The 16,290-nt window shown below is 39.8% G+C and overlaps 1 protein-coding gene across 47 annotated transcripts in view; it reads right to left on the reverse strand.

Moving 5' to 3' along the window:
• The window catches only part of KLF12 (KLF transcription factor 12), a 527,876-nt gene that overhangs the window by 442,230 nt on the left and 69,356 nt on the right, over window positions 1-16,290 (reverse strand). For 3 of the 47 annotated variants that reach the window (XM_086328567.1, XM_086328553.1, XM_086328549.1), the window contains exon 1: window positions 7,953-8,201. The exons of 43 other annotated variants lie outside the window; for them this stretch is intronic. The gene's annotated coding sequence lies outside the window, so the exon portion shown is untranslated. Of the gene's footprint in view, window positions 1-7,952; window positions 8,202-16,290 lie in introns of those variants that run through there. One more of the 47 variants, XM_086328571.1, reaches the window with a different exon arrangement.

Below are 16,290 nucleotides of genomic sequence, written 5' to 3' on the forward strand. Positions count from 1 at the left end.
ACTCCAGTATCGTTGCCTGGAGAATCCCATGGACAGAGGAGCCTGGCAGGCTACAGTCCATAGGGTTGCAAAGAGTTGGACACAACTGAAGAAATATAGGATGTGTCAAATTAAGAAAGAGAAAAAAGGGTTTGGAATCAGAAAACACATACTCCAAGTCTGGCTCCCAAACCTTTCTAGGTATATCGTCTAAAACAAATTATGTATTTTCTACATTATGTATCTTCTCTGCCTCATTTTCCTTATGCATAAAAAAAGGAAGACACTGTAACTTCTTACAATAACTGTGAGAATTAAACTAGAAAACTTCCCATCAATGTCAGGTTGCTTTTAAGCCCAGAAGCTGGAAGACAGTCTAAATTTAAAGTAGCCCTCATGTGGCATCACAAACATGGTACACAGTGTGTTAGCCTCTCACATCATGCCACAGGCATGCAGGCTCGTGGTGCTCACCTGCTGCCCAGCAGACAATCCTGAGAATTAATTCTGAATCAAATAAAAAAGGTTTCTTCTGTTTTTTTGGTACGTTTTCTACTAGTCCCACTCTTGAGAAGGCTAATTCTACTTAAAAGAAGCTTTCTGACACTCCATGGAAAGGAAATCACAATTGGTCCATTTATCAACACTGAGAATCAGTTAATACCCCAGGAAGCAGGCTACCTTACCCACCCAACGGCACACCCCATTGTCTTGGCCTGAAACACAGCATATACAATTCAAATGGGAGAATTCTTTCCCAGAAGCAAGTTTCTATTTCAGTTCCCTAAATTTTAAAGGCAATGTCCCTTGGACATGATCAGGCCACTCATAGCCATGAGTCAAGAATCAAGAAGAATCAAACATAATCCCTACTAGATAATGTCATCCCTCCTTTTCTGCTCTATTGTCCCACTATCACAGCTGAGGGGGAAAGCTGGAGGGCATTGGCTTTCTCTCCCTTGCATATAACCTGCTTATTTCTGTCTCCAAAAATTCCAAGGTACTCCACCCTTCAGCTGCTAGGCCTCTCCTCCTCATCTCTGCCAATCAACACCTGGCTTTCCCTCCAAAACCTCTGGAGTCTTCCCTGTGCTCTCCATCTACCACACCAGCATTCACTTAAACTTATGCACATTAACTTATACCGAATCAGGAAACAGCCGTATTATCAGGAAACTCTCTATCGAGATTTTCTTGGTCTATGCTTATACTAAGCATCTTCTGATGTTGTTTTGCTGTTGTTCAGTTGCTGAGTCATGTCCAACTCTTTGCCACTCATGGACTGCAGCATACCAGGCTTCCCTGTCCTTCACTGTCTCCCAGAGCTTGCTCAAATTCATGTCCATTGAGTATGTGATGCTATCTAACAATCTCATCCTCTGCCGCCCTCTTCTCCCTTTGCCTTCAATCTTTCACAGCATCAGGGTATTTTCCAATGAGTCAACTCTTCAGATACTTGTTATCATAAACTGAAACACCTAAAATAATTAAAGATGGACTATGTATCACAGTAGGTTAATATAGTATCTAACTGAATTTTATTAAATATAACATTCATAGAGAAAAGTTTTTTTATTTGCCATTTGTGGTGAAAAACTATACTCCAAACATAATTTATACTTAATACATATTCCATATAATAGAACTCTCAACTTTCCATAAAACTGTAAAAATCATGATGGCAAGAAATACCACCTACCACTATCAACAGTACCACTACCAATGAATGACAGTAATATAATAATAAACAATAAGGACTATGATGTGTCAGGGATCATACTAAGTCTTTTCAATGTATTAATTCATTTAACATCAAGCAACCCCAGGAGGCAGGCTTAACATCCCTATTTCACAGAAAAGGAATCAGCGTAGAGAGAAGGTAAAGACTGGCCAAAGTCACATACTCAATAAGCCAAGAGACCGTATGCAAAGACTAGCAGTGAGAGGCTAGAGCTGTTTACCATCAACACACTGCCCCCACTGGCTTCCTAAGGCCAGACAGATGCTTCGTGAACAGTGGCACTTCCCTACCTGGGTACCGGGCTTCACACACAGCAGATGTTAAGTATAAAATGAATGCCTGAAATTTTAAATTACTGCACTGACCTCTCTGGATGAGAAAATGTGCTAAAAATACTGCTGAAAAGTGTATGAGTAGACGGATGAGAAGGAAAGGGAGGTGGAGGAAAATCAGAAAGCCTTTTGGCGTGTCTGAAGGAAGACAAAGAATGAAGGGTAAAGGGGACTAGAGACTCATTCATTGAACAACTGGAGACAAACTCATTTTGTGGGACAAGTGACTACAGAATATCGTTATGGGCATTTAAAGCCTTGTTTATTAGTTATAAGAAAAGTAATTTAAGTTACAATTTTTTGTACAAAATTCCAATCCCGGTAAATTTTTCTGTGTACCATCAATAAGATAGGATTGTTGCTGTTGTTTAGTCATGCCCAACTCTTCGTGACCCCATGGACTGTAGCCCACCAGGCTCCTCTGTCCCCAGGCAAGAATACTGGAGTGGGGGGCCATGCCCTCCCCTCCAGAGGATCTTCCAGACCCAGGAATGGAACCTGCGTCTCCTGCACTGGCAGGCAGACTCTTTATACCACTGAGCCGCCAGGGAAGCCCATAGCTAGGATTAAGGTATGTTAAATTTGAAACTGCTCCTGTCTCCAACAGGTATTTCAGACAACTCACAGCATCAAAAGTCTTAGACCCAAAGGGGTTAAAAACAAAACACAGAAAGTCCAGCTCTAACTCTAAAGACTAACAACCACCCAGTTAGGCAAAACAGCAAGGATGATTCACAAAGGAAAGTCAAAGCAACTAAGAGTGATCATTTAAACTTCTAGATGCTTTAGCCAGAAATAATTTATGCACAATACAGAACATAAAAAAAAAGTTCAGGGCCCTGTTGTTAGGAGCTGGCGTCTTCTCATCAGCAACTTCAGCACCGCAGAGAAGCAGCTCACTGAGGTCCACATCAGCTCCCTCGCAGAGGCCACATCCAAAACCTGACAGGGACAGAAGGGGCAAGCAAGGAAGGGTGGGGACGTGGAAACGTGGTTTCAAGAGGACAGAACACAAGCAAACTTTGGGATTGGCAGGCTCAGATGACTCATTCTACAAATGAGAAAACACCTCATGACTTACCCAGGAGCACGCTACTAATGAGAGACAGCTTCAAGATCAGAGCCCAGGGCAGCTGTACTGCCGCCTCCCCGTTCATGCGATTTTTTTGGTGTTCTGAACATAGTACATACTTTACTGACTACATTAGACTCTCCAGAAAATGAAAAGCCCTGAGTTAATTTCCATTCTTGACAGAACTGCTCATTCCTCATTTCCCCAAGTGAAAACGAAAGGAGTACACAAGGACCTACTGTACAGCCCAGGACACTTGACTCCATTCTCTGTAATAACCTATACAGGAAAAGAATCTGGAAAAGAATGGATCTATGCATACGCATAACTGAGTTACCCTGCTGTACCGCTGAAACTAACACAACACTGTAAAGAATGGATCTATGCATACGCATAACTGAGTTACCCTGCTGTACCGCTGAAACTAACACAACACTGTAAAGAATGGATCTATGCATACGCATAACTGAGTTACCCTGCTGTACCACTGAAACTAACAACACTGTAAATCAACTACCTGCCAAAATCATATAAAAATTGTAAAAATAAAAAAACAAAAGCAAAAGGAATACCCCTGTGATCTTACTAAGAAGACTGACTCACAAACTTAAACATCTTCAAAGTCCAGCTATCCTAATTAAAAATTAATGAGCAAAGATTTGATGTTAAAGAAGATAAAAATCCCATTGTTACACTGTACTTCATATTTACGCATGACATCTATTCCAAAGCATCATGACATTGCTATGAACAAAGTGCGGACTAATTGTTATAATTAACATCTTATGGGTAGGGAAAGAGAAGTTAAATTTTTTGTTCAAGGGCATCTACCAGGATGGATAAGAGTGACAAACTCTTTATGTCCCAGGAAACCTTGACATCACTGACAACATTATTATATATTTAAAAAACATGACAAAAATCATATCAAGAGAAACAATCAAAGGAAAGTTAATTGGAAGTTTCAGGAAGTCAAAATCTGCCCTTTACATTCTCCCCAAAATGCCTTGTAGTCTTAACAACAAGTTAAGTTGGAAATTTAAGACTTCTGCTTCTCAAATCCATTCTAGTCACTTAAAAAAAACAAAACACTGGCTAAAAAGCAACTTATTAGAAGAAGAAAAAATACATGGCACTTGTGTTAATGGACCACAATAACAAATCAATGCAAGGCATTTACTTTGTCATCAAAGTATCTGAGGATACTTGTAAATTGTTTTTTTCCTGGTTCTTTACAAGATGTCACAGAAAGCAACAAGGTTTATACCCCAGTAGGTAGGGTTTCTGTATCAATGTGCACAGATGATGCTTATCTCTGGAGTTTGCACACAAATTGCAGGCACAATCAAGATTCTTTAACCTACTCCCCAGGGCAGAATAATAGGCCTTTCAGCCTTCGAGCTGGTCTTAACTTCTCTGCAGGCAGAGTGCTCTGTGGCTCAGCACATGAAACAACCAAGACACATCCAAAGAGAGATTTACATTTAACAGAGTAGGGTGTGGGTAAGCAATGACGACAGAAGAAACACCAGCGCTCATCTACCCCAAACACAGCTGTTCCCAGCAACAGACAGCCAGGAAGCAAGGGCTATCATGCACCAAGCCCAGGACCAGGATAAAGGGTGGCACAGCAAGACTCAGGAATGGGCCCAACAAGCAACAGTGGGTTGTACAAATGGGTAAGGACAGCAGAGGACACAGTGATGGGAAGCATCAAGTGTTAAGTGAGGCCATCCACTTTAAAAGCAATTCTCAACCCCGTTCAGGGAAGATGGACACGCTTGGGACCACGGATACAGACAAACGCAACACCTGCCTGAAGAGTGAAAGGGAAGAGAAAAAGGTCAAGCAGCTCCCACCCAGAGAAGATGCTTGTCATAGGATGTAAGAGGTGTGGGAAGTACAGGGGAAGAAGGAAACGAGGGGTATGGAGGAAAACAAGGAGAACACCATGGAGCCCCTGCTAGAATTTGAGGTGAAAACCATGAACCATATTGAGGGCACACCCCAAGGCATCAGTTGTGCAACACACATGTAACCCAAATTTCACTGACTGTCACTTCTTTCTGAAGCATCTGTTAGGAGATTTTTTTTTCCCTGTATGTTTGCTGGTAGTTTTTAAGGCCTGTTTTTATTGCTCACTTGTCATTCTACTTACAGTAAAGATTAATAACACTGCATATGGTGTGTGATGAATAAGAAATCCAACTTATATGGCACTAGGTGTAAAATTATGCAGTTTATCCCTTTGAGTATGTACGAATCCTATTTAACATGAAGAGTTTCCTAAGCAGAGAAAAGAAGTGAAACTTATTCATATATTTGTCATGCTCTGGTCTGCAAATAGGCTCAGAAAAGTAATCTGTGAAAATGAAAATTGTGTTACCCGACTCTACTGTCAAACTGAAAAATGTTATTTCAAAGTTACAGTAAACTTCAACTCATCCAAAATCTACTCAACCAAAAAGCCAAGATTACCATAATTTGTTTTGCTTTAATTCTACATGTAAAAGAAGAGTGGAAAAATATTGAAAAGCCATGTCTGCCTTGTTTGGGAGGGAAAGGGGGTGAAATTCAACTTGGTGGGAAAAAAATCTGCTTACTCCTCCTTCCATTGTGAAAGCTCTTAAAGAAAGGGGAAGGTGCAAGACCTGGAGTTAGAGAACATTCATGACTCTTCAGATAAAGAAAAAGAGGTTCAGGACTCCAGCGTCAGAGAAAGTTGTAGTGCTCTGCATAACTTGAGAGCCCAGAAGTTTGGTTTTTTGTTTTTTTTTTAAGTTACTGGGAGCCATTAAGGGATGAGAGGAGAAGGGTTAAGGTCAACTATGGGCTGCCAGGCACAGCTGTTGGAACCTGACAAGGAATTTTTTTAAAAATATGGTCTAGTATTCCATTTCAAGCTTTTGTTTGCTTCTGGACGCCTTTCAGTTTCCCTTATCTTCCACAAAGCTAACTCTAGAGGGGCTTCTAACAAAAAGGAAGGGCAAGGGGTTCAGAGTGTAACTGGGGAGGTACCAAGTGCGATGGGACAGTCAGTTCGAGATGGAGAGACAGAGCAGGCCAGCAGGCCAAGTGTCCCCAGCCTATGCCCAGCCCCAGGCTCAGGACGGGGCTCTGACCTCCGCCCACTATTTCCGAAAAGGGTCCAACTAAACTCACTAGACTCTCAAAGAATAGGTTACAGGTTTTGTCCTCTGAGAAGACAGATTTAAAGCAACTGAAATAGTAGCTACTATATGATGTCTTTTAAAACCAGAGTACAAGCCAAATTATCTATCAGTGACAAGATTTTCAAGATATATATCCATGAGTCGCCTCCATCTCTTAAACTTGAGTAACAAACTATTTTTCCTGTCAGCTTGTCATGGACATGCAAGGGAGATGAGTTAAACAGCTGGCCACAAAGTATAACTTAATTCAACAGCTTTATTAAAAAAATCTATATATTCTCTCCTTTCAAAGTGGGTATGAAATTCAAAACTCATTAGATTCAACAACTCTTAAAAGTTAATTTTTGTTATACCTATGAGGAATGAGGAAGAATAAGGGAAAAATAAAATGAAAAAGACTAAAATAACAAACACAGGGAGAATAAGATGAAAGGTAAAAAGGAAGGAGTTAAGAAGTACAGTGAGGAAAAGAACCGGATGAAAAGAGAGATGGAGACACAGGAAAAAAAGCAAAAAGTAAAACAAAGTTAATGCAACCACTTTTTAACAAGTTTCTCAAAGCTTCAGTTTTCTCATCCATACAACAGGTCCAAAGAAAAACTCATAACCTCATCATTTAAATAATATTAATAAATGCAAAACCACATATAAAAATGCATACCATATATAGTCAAGAGTAAGAAGTGCAAGCAATAAAGAGGAGACCTTAATATATAAAATGACCTTGAATGAAACTGTCATTGTGAACTTGGGGGTATTCCTATAATCTACTCTGAAATGTTAACTGACCTCTCTTTACAGGTGTTAACTTCTTGAACTTTATTCCTGATGAAGTATTCATTTCAGCTCAGCAGAAAGAAAATTATTTTTCCAATATACAGGGATAAGGGGAAATGTAAACCTTGGTCCCTTGTGGGGCCTAGTACTCGGATGGAAATGAAGATGAATCTTTTAAACGAGGGCCTTGAGGTATTGTAGAACAAAATAACATTATAAGTCATTATAAGTCATCATCTGAATACGCCACGTTTACTTTGCTCTTTCTACATAGCAGACACCACACTAAAGCATTTCAGATCTGTTCTTTCAAAACGTCATAACAATCCTTTTACGTAGGTTCTTTTATTAAGTTCATTTTACACAGGAGAAAACTGAGGACCCAAACATAAGTCACTTTCCTGGGGTCCCAGCAACAAAGGGGAAGTCAGATTTCAAGCCTGGCTTTTAAAAACCTATACTAAATTTCATGATCTGTAAGTATCAGAGAAAGAATCAATTAAAGCCAGGAAAGCTTTACTACAAGCATATTACAGTTTTTTCTTAGTTTTCCCCCAAACAGCAAGTCTAATATTGAATATAAAGTAACTCACAATTCGATTCATTCATCCAATTTCCACTAATACTTCTTAGATAGTGAGATTTTATGAAAGTGACACTTCAGGGTCTTAGCTTCTTCATCTGTAATTGAGAATGTTCCAAATGATGCCCCCAATTCTACTGAATAATAGAAAATTATTCTGCAACTCCTCCCACACCATCCCAGAAATCCTAAGGCAATAACGATCTTTTTCCTGTTGAAACATGGTGGACTCTCTCAATACATGTCTTCTAGAACAGCTTTAAGGAAGCACCCACCTAAACAAAGGTTTCATTACCTTCAAATATGCAGAAATCCAGGCCATGCCCTCTCATCCTTGACTTCTGTCAGAGCCCTGCTAAACTGTTAACTGTTACTGAATAAGAAATGTAAGGATTGTGCTCTTTTAATTAAATAAAAAATTAAGAAGTAAACAAGAGCTCTTTAGTCGTATATAAACACCTATACCAAACACTTTGGCTTTTTTTTTTCCTTGCACTAGGGTTTGCTATTCAGAATGAAAGTGCCAGCAGAACCTTCCTCAGTTGGCTGAGACTGTGGTTACCCTACTTCTAATAAACAAGGCGGCTTCCTGTCTCTGACGTCTCATTGCTCAACAGGGTTGAATCATGGCAGCGTGCACAGCCATGACCCCTAAGTGCACTCATGCTAAAGAGTGTCTGCTTTGATTCACTCCTATTGTAGGAAACTACTTATCAGAGGACACCTCTTGCTTTTTGAATTGAAAATATTTGCATCAGTGAAGCTGAAAAGGAGCGAATTTCTCATGCTCAAACTTAGTATCTCATTATCTCTAAATTTATCTCCATTTGGTTGAGGTCCCTGGACTTTTTCTAAGTCTCCGAAGGGCCTGAGCTCTGTGTACATTTTTAGACCATTTCAAAAGTGGTTAAAACAGCATCCGGTAGGTGATTTTCAAATCAAATATTCACTTATGCTTTTCTGAAGGATCTTCAGTGTGGGGGCCCACAAGGCTGAGTTCAGAATCAGAAAATTTAAATGCAGTTTAGGTTATACAAAAAAAAAAAATTGTTTACAAGTGATAGATCTTTTTCTTAAGGGTTTCAGAGATACAATGGAACAGTACTTTCTCCCATGTTGGGGCTGTTCTGTGGTCCTTTACTGTCCAGCACAGTATTCAATTTGTTTTCAATATGCTAATAAATTATACATGGTCCACATCCCACTTCCTTTACTTTGCTCATAAACCCCTACAGGACTATGCCAGCTGAAAGGGCAGGCTTTGCATTTCTGATCTGAGTTTTTAAAACAAAGGAAAAAGAAAATAGAAAATCTGTCTTGCTGTAAAGAACAGACTTGGACTCAGTGGGAGAAGGCGACGGTGGAATGATTTGATAAAATAGCATTGAAACATGTACATTATCATGTGTAAAACAGATGACCAATGTGAGTTCAATGCATGAAGCAGGGCACCCAAAGCAAGCACTCTGGGACAACCCAAAAGGATAGGGTGGGGAGGGAGGTGTGAGAAGGGTTCAGGAATTGGGCGGGGGGGGGGGGGGAATACATGTATACCTGTGGGTGATTCATGTTGATGTATGGCAAAAACCATCACAATATTGTAAAGTAATTATCCTCCAATTAAAATAAATTTTAAAATTAAATATTTATAAGTATATAAAAAAAGAAATGTCTTGCTGCTCTAAAAACAAAAAAGACTGCATTTCCAGCTTTCCACCAACACCATCTTCCTTACCCAGGGCCCCCTGCTCTGTCGGACAGCCCTGGTGCCTTGATATTGAGCATCGCTTCAGATCACACGGGAAGGCTAGAAACACTCCCCGTTGTCCTCCTGCCTGGGCTGTTACACAAGCCCTCGTGCTTCCTGGAGATGTCAGAGTCCCAGCCGGTGTGAAATGGTGATGCTGTCAGTCAGCAGGCAAATTTTCTGCTTCTGAAAACCCGCTCTCTCTCGGAGCTTCCTCTGTGCAGCACTTCCAGCTGCCTTGGAGCACCGCGTCAGAGCATGAAAATAGCTCCAGCCTGATGACTTCACTAGTTCTCACAAACCGGCCAGTTGGCAGAACTCGCCTGCAGTCTGCTTCTGAAGCGAAGGCAGTGTTCCTTTCCCCAGCACCCCCTAATATGAATATTCAGTTTCATTGTGACTCTGGAAGAAGTCTCTTTTTTGAGGTTAGAGTCAAACCTTAACACCAAAATGTCCAAATGCTGTGGGAAGGCCTGAAAGAAAAGAGCTACTAAAAACTGACAGCCAAGACGAAACAACCTGGAGGCTAGATTAGTATTTTTCAGGCTCAACTTTAAGGCCATCAAAGCTGCTTGGGAAACCAACCTTATATTCCATAACACGTTCTCATTTCATTCATTTTTAGGGCCAGGTAGCTTCCTGAAGAACATGTGCAATAACTAATAATCACACACACTTTTAAAGCCCTATTTCTCATCTTTACTCGTTTTCTACAAGTAAGAAGGCTGACAAGGTATCTAAGTAAGAATTAATCACCACTACACCTAATCAACCAAAGCTGACTAAGGGCCTCTACAAAGCATGTTCTGCAACCACGGCAAGCTTTAGTGATGAATGCTCAAACAGATTTCAAAATTAAAAAAAGAAGCGCAAGGTATTTCATGCAGTAGAAAAGGTGATCTTTTGTATGAGATTACCAAATTTTCTTTTAATGTTTATCATGTTCCCTTATAGAGCTTTTTTACTTCCCTTTTCATTGAATACATGCTAGTTAAGAGACTATTCTAGAAGGAAAGTAGGAGCCTCTGACATCCCAGTATCATAACTCAGTGCTAGGTCTGCACTCACTTTGATTCTAAAACAGAGCATTTAGATTAACTGCTTCAGTGCCCTATGGACACAAGATTTATGCCCAGAGGAAGAGCTCCCGTATGACTCTCTGGATACCGGGCTAATGAAATAATGTGGTTCACTGATTTAAGATGGTTCCACTAAAAGGGGTGCAGGAACTTGCTCCAAAAAGACAGAAAAGCACTAACACTCTACTCCCATTGCCCCTCAATTCCTCTCCCCTCTGTCACAGTCACCAGCAACATCCAAACAGCACTGCCGTCTCGCAGCCATGACGACGCGACACCTCTCCACCAGCTCCAACCAAAACATCACAAAGGAATCATCAGAAAACACATGGGCACACAGGTGACTGTGAATTAGTAAAACGCGCTCTATTGTAGGATCATTTGTTCATTCTATAAAGTTCATTCTATAAATATATGCCGACTATGTAGCGTGTGGCAAGTATTATCTATGTACTGCCTACAAACATGAACACTGCCTTCGAGGCTTTCACTCTCTCAATCACTTTAGTTAGGTATTATAGAGCCAGGTGGCCTTAACAAGATGAGACAGCCTGCTGCAAGGTTTTCCTTATGTTAATGCAAAGGTTTAGAAAACTTGGTCTTTTTTTTTTATAGTACATCCAAAGAAGTGTTGAATTCCTTTAAAAAAAAAAAATTGGGGGTCATTTGGGGCATAGTTCAGGAAAATAACCATGAAAATTAAAGACATGTCTCTCTCCCACAGAAGCTAATAAACAAAGATATAACAAGAGATTCTAAATGAAGAACAGTCAGTTATAAATGTCATTACAGACAGAATAATTCACACAGTGATGGAACAGGCTAAGTAGTTTCAGATGGCGACTGCACTAACCATCAAATTTTAGAATCATAAAGAACGGTAGTTAGATGTAGTAAAAATCTTGTATTTTACTAGTGATGCCTAGAAAAGTCATGTGATTTATACAAAGTCATGGCGGTGTTATCATTTTGGAATCAAGATGCTTTATTTATCCTGTATTTTCCCAATTATACTGTTTCTCTCTCTCACACACACACAAACACACACACTCACCTTATACTACGTGTCTGAAACATATACAAACACACAGATGCACACATGCTTGCTTGCCCCCAGTTCTTCTACACACACTATATTACTCTGATTCAGACACACCACTGTGTGGAATTCACATATACATACACACATACATTACACTACTCTGACACACATTGCTTTGCATACACACACATATATACATATGTGCATCAATCACACCACTGTTCAGTTCTTACAACTTACTCATATATGTATCATACTACTTTGTGCCATAAACACACACACACACCCCTTATATTACTACTACTGTGTATGTGATTTATAGTCACACACTTCATATTGGCACAGATACTTACTAATAAAATTTAAAACTGTAAAATCACCTTCATATTCAAAATACTATTTTTCAGTGTGAGAAATTCAAATGTTAAATAGACACTCATGTAACTACTTCAAAGTTGTGTGTGTTAGTTGCTCGGTTGTATCCAACTCTTTGCAACCCCATGGACTGTAGCCCACCAGGTTCCTCGGTCCATGGAATTCTCTAGGCAAAAGTACTGGAGTGGGTTGCCATTCCCTTCTCCAGGGGAGCCTCCTGACCCAGGGATCCAACACTACCAGCAGATTCTTTACCATCTGAGCCACCAGGGAAGCACGTGTACCTCACAGAAGTTCCTAACTTGAAAGGAAGAGACATACGTAGGTAAATACGATGATGTGGAAATTCCCTGAGCCCATACGTATCCACTTACATCCATTCAAATCCATTTTGCTCCTTGGCTCGAGAATGAGGATATTAGCATTGTTTCTGTTGTGCTGTTTTCCATCATACTTGGTAAAGAATGGATGCAGAGCAACCAGCAACAGAGAATAGTACTATATGCCCCTGCTTCAAGACAAGTCCCCAGTTTCTAAGCAATAAAGCAGTGTTAGAAGTGATGTGGAGAAAGTATATGAGCAACATGGCTTAGGACCCCAGCTACAGAGTGTGACCTGAAGGAACATTCTCTCTTCTACTCAAGGGCTGACAGCCTGGAGAGCTCTTTCTTACAGGAGTTATAACCAGCAATGATGAGGCCTTCTCAGGGACTTTAGGAAAAGAGGATGTGACCAAGCAAGAGACAAAAATAAAGAAGACTCTTCATGGTAACCAGCAGATGGAATAACTCATCAGCACATATAAGATGTCCCTGGGCACCCAGACACAGAAGGATTAAGGTAGCCTTTAAAGGAGGTTGGGGGTCAGCTGTAGAGACACAGACAGACCTAGAGACTACCATACAGAATGAAGTGAGTCAGAAAGAGAGAAACAAGCATTGTTCATTAATGCATATATGTGGAACCTAGAAAATTATATAGATGATCTCACTTGCCAAACAGAACTACGGACACAGAAGCAGAGAACAAATTTACAGACACCAAGAAGAGAGAAGAAAGGGTAGGATGAATTGGGGGAATGGGATTATACACTATTATACACTATTATGTATAAAACAGAAAACTAATGAGAATCCACTGTATAGCACAGGGAACACTAGTCTTCGTTCAGTGGTGACCTGAATGGGAAGGAAACCCAAAAAAGAGGAGATACATGTGTACATTTAGCTGATTCACTCTGCTGCACGGCAGAAACAAACGCAACACTGTAAAGCAACTATACTCCAGTATGAAAACTAATTTTAAAAAAAGAGGCTGAAAGTCCTGCAGGAGCAGGTAGGGGCATCACAGGAAATGTGAATTCTGTGGCTGATAGTGTCCCTTCCTATCTACGAACGAGCAAGGCCAACAGATGCAGAGATGATACTGAGAAGGTGAGAGAGAAGTGGAAATGGAGACGCCTGTGTTTGTGGGTTTCAGGGTGTCCTCTATTATTCTTAAGATGTCTACTGAAGCAGATGGTGAATATTTGGAACACTTGCTTTCTTAAGCTACTTGCTCTAAGAGTCTAGCATGCTTTTCTTTATCCATAAATAATTGTCTTTTATTATGAAATATAGCCACTTCAACTCATATACACTGTATACTGAAAAAGCCTGAATAGTCAACTAGGAGGCACTGCTTTTATGATCCTTTCCATAGCAGCCTCAGAGTTTTAAATAAGATAGTGAAAAGAAAACACCAAGAATAATGGTAATGTAACATGAGTATATTTCTCTGAGTGTCAGATCGAAGAGTTTTCACCTAACACTGAAAAATCAAAGACTGGGAAAGCGCTGCCAAAACTAACAAGAGATTATCATACTAAGCAAAGTCGGTCACAAAGAGAAAGACAAATAGTGTATGATATCACTTACATGTGAAATGCAAAAATGTGACACAGATGAACTTATCTACAAAAGAGAAACAGACGCATAGACACAGAAAATGATTTGTGGTTGTCAAGGGGGACATGCGTGCGGGAGGGCAGGATTAGGAGTCTGGAGTTAACAGAGGCAAAACAGTATATATAGGATGGATAAATGGAACAAAGTTTACTGGACAGGACAATGCCCTGAGATAAATCATAACTGCAAAGAATGTGCATATATGTGTAAAACATGTAACTTTCACCGTAACACAGAAGTTAACACAGTATCGGAAATCATCTGTACTTCAATAAAATGTTTTTAAAAAGACAGCACCATCACTCCAAACATGGAATACAGCAATAACATGTCACTAGCCAACTCTTAAAAAAATGGGGCATTATCCCTAAAAAGGAAACACACAGCTTAAAGAAAATAAACCTAGGTACTTTGAAGACCATTTTAAAGACCTTATCCATAGCTCAAGATAAACATTTGCCAGGGATTCAAACGATTAGGTCCTGGGTAGAGGTTTAGAGGAACCAGGGTCAGAGGGGACACACATAGCTAACGCTTTTCAAAAACCGGAATGCGAGTCCTATCAAGGATACAAGGAAACCCTCAAAGATTAGTAGGTCAAGGACAAGCTACTCATCAGGCCTGCCAAGAAAAAATTTGACAGTAACCTTACAAAGTCCTCCAAAGCCAATAAAAAAAGAAAAAATGTTGCTTAAAAAGATAAAACTTTGGGAAGCAAAGTAAGATTTTCTGCAAAGCAAAAAGCAATGTACTTTAGCATGAAAGGCAGAAAGAAACCGAATAACTGTTTCCTTGGTCTTTATCAGTGAAAGTATTAAGAGTACTGCAAATACCAATTCCGAAACAGAGAAACTGCAGGACCTAAATCAAAGACTGACAGAGTCGTTTAAAGGCGGGTCTAAATCTAACTGCTAAATAAGATGCAACAAAAATTCAACTGGCATTATCACACAGTTAAGGATTCAAGGCAGATTTTGAGAACTGTTGGCTCAAATATAAAATTCTAATTACGGGCGTTCCCTGATGGCTTAGATGGTAAAGAACCTGCCTCCAGTGCAGGAGACCTGGGTTTGATCCCTGGGTCGGGAAGATCCCCCGGAGAAGGGAATGGCTACCCACTCCAATATTCCTGCTTGGAGAATTCCATGGACAGAGAAGCCTGGTGGGCTACAGCCCATGGCATCGCAAAGAGTCAGACACGACTGAGTGACTAACAGTGAACTGAACTGAATGACCTCTAGGGGAATAAAATGCAAAAAAAGAGAGGATATATGTATAAGTGATTCACTTTACCAGAAACTAACACAACATGATAACCCAACTATATTCGAGTTAAAAAATTAAGTTAAAAAAAGTCTCATTACAACCAGCCCCTGTGCAGAGGATGCAGTTGCTAACAAGGATGCCCAAGCAGAAATTTTCAAAATGAAGGAGTTTCAAGTAGTAGAGAAAACAACATGTTGAGAGACAAAAACAAACAGGAATTGATGGCAGAGTATAGCTGAGCACTCATTCTACTGGAGAGCTATCAACAGACTGGAGCAAACCCAGGATCAGTTTTAAAAATTACATTTTACTGTGATTAAAGCAGGAGACAAATGACAGACAAACAGATGTACAAACGCAAGGATGTCCAGAAGACAGGTGCTTCCAAGTGGTCTTATTTAACATTTTTAAAAATGATGTTGAGGACAGAGTGCACAGGGAAGCAGGCACATTTCTAGTCAGCTCTTTTAATACCAAAATGCCAAGTAACCAAGATAACCATGTTTTCAGCATCAATCAGACAAACATGGTAGAAGGCTTTGAACCAACTTCCACTTAACCAACTGTCCAGATGGACCAATGAGCTCCACTCTCCTTGCATGATAAATCATGCTGACTGATGCACCAGGGATCTTCCCCACCAGCAGTCTCCTTCTGGAGCACAGCGAGTGTCTCTGCTGCCATCAGCTGAGCATATTTGTAGTAAGAGTAGTTTTGACCCTAAACCTGTTTATGCAGTTATATTTTAATAATGTGATTTTTATTCAGTGATGTAGCAAAGAAGTGAAATAGGAGCATGAAAAGAAAATGTTCATTTTCTATGAGAAATACGTTGCATGCTTTCAAAATTTTCAAAGCTTCGTCCATAATAAAGTAATAATTTCTAAAGCTCCCAGTGAATAAGGCATGGACATCATAACTGTACAATGGGAAAATATCTTTCAAAGGACTTTAATTTCACTTTTAAAAGAAATGAATTGGAAATAACATAAAATCCACTATTGGTTTTGGTAAGAAAGATAATACTGAATCCCATTTTTGGGTTCACACTGAAAGAAAACATCTTGGTCTTACAAAAGGTTTGTAACAGAGAAAAAAACATGTATAAGTTCTATGTCTAAAATATTCTAGATATGTATACATCATGTTTATGTCTCTGTGTTTTAATAATTTTTCTG

The sequence above is a fragment of the Bos grunniens genome, chromosome 12 (genome assembly GCF_055505025.1).
Source record: "Bos grunniens cultivar Pamir isolate PY7600 chromosome 12, Bosgru_T2T1.0, whole genome shotgun sequence".
Lineage (NCBI taxonomy): Eukaryota > Metazoa > Chordata > Mammalia > Artiodactyla > Bovidae > Bos > Bos grunniens.